The sequence below is a fragment of the Monopterus albus genome, unplaced genomic scaffold, assembly GCF_001952655.1.
Source record: "Monopterus albus unplaced genomic scaffold, M_albus_1.0 scaffold65.1, whole genome shotgun sequence".
NCBI lineage: Eukaryota > Metazoa > Chordata > Actinopteri > Synbranchiformes > Synbranchidae > Monopterus > Monopterus albus.
Window position 1 is genome coordinate 1885400 of NW_018127945.1, and position 1426 is coordinate 1886825.

Sequence of the window (1426 nt, forward strand, 5' to 3'; positions counted from 1 at the left end):
CCTGGAGATTATGACCATATCCTTTACATTGTTGGGAAAAAAAGTCTTGCCAGTGAGAGTTCGTGAGACTTGTATAAACTGAGTTGCTTCTGCATAGAAGTACTAGAACATAGGTACACCTTATTTGTTTTAGCTTTAGGTCACATCTAAGATGACATCTCCTCATTCTAACATTGTAGATAAGTCAAAAACCAAGAAAATGCATGCCATGGGCTCTTTAAATGTATGTTTGGACTTTCAGCTTTATTGCCCAGATTAAAACATTTTTAGAAAAGTAACCAAAAAGTAATTGAAAGGAAGAAGTCACATTATTTTTGATGAAGTAATTAAAAATTGTTACATATTACATTTTTAACAGAGTACCTAATAATCTGTAAACTATTATCCTTTTTGAAAGTAATCTTCCCAACACTGGTTACTCATTAAAGGAATAGTTTAACATTTGCTGAGTTTGATGTGTAGATTTATAGTGTTGCCATGTCTGTACAGTGAAGCCACAGTCAGCAGCCAATTAGCTTAGCTTAGTTTAGGATAAAGACTGGAAATGGGAAAAATGCCGGTCTGGCTCTGTCTAGTCTAAAGCTCATTATAGTTAAACATTAATGTTTGTTTGACTAATCCAAAGAAAAGCTAGTAACAGTAACTTCCTGTAGTCTTATTGTCTAATGAGCTTCAGAGGTTAATGCTTTCCCCACATTTCCAGTCTTTGAGCTAAGCTAAGCTACCCAGCTGCTGGCTATTAGCATCACACATTCATAATGATCTTCTTGTTTAACTTTCAGCAACAAATCAAATGAGTGAATCTCCCAGAAGGTCACACTATTTCTTTAAGGCCCACCTGCCTGCTGAGAGAAAATAGAATATGTTTTACTACCACTACAATCATTTTTATACTTTCAGATGAAGCCAGCGGGGTGGGACTAAGGCAACGTGCAGAAGGAAAGACTGATTAAACAATGAAAGCTACAGGTGAAGGAGGAGGAGGGAAGCTTGTCTGTGTGGAGTGTGTGCCTCTTTAAGGGCTGGAGTGTGCTACTGAGCAGGAGCAGAGGGGTTGGTTGGCTGCAGTGGAACAGTCCTCTCTAGTGATCAGATTTTCTGACAGAGAAAGAGAGAGAGATCCAGCCACAAGAGGAGAAGAGGTTGTAAGACCAAGACAGCAGGTAGGCTGTGCGTCAGCCAGTGCTCCTTAGGGAAACATGGAGACAAGCAGGAGATGCTGAAGAGAACAGAGCACACCATAACAGGATTGTAAAGATGGATGATATTTTATCAAACAACCAACCTGAGGCCAACCTACACAGAAGATAAAACACTTATGGATGCAGTGGATTAAAGACCCACAGACAGACTGAGAGAAAGAGGGAGAGGGGCAACAGTGGAGGAGAAATTAATCAATTCAGTTTATTTTCATTGTCTGCGCATT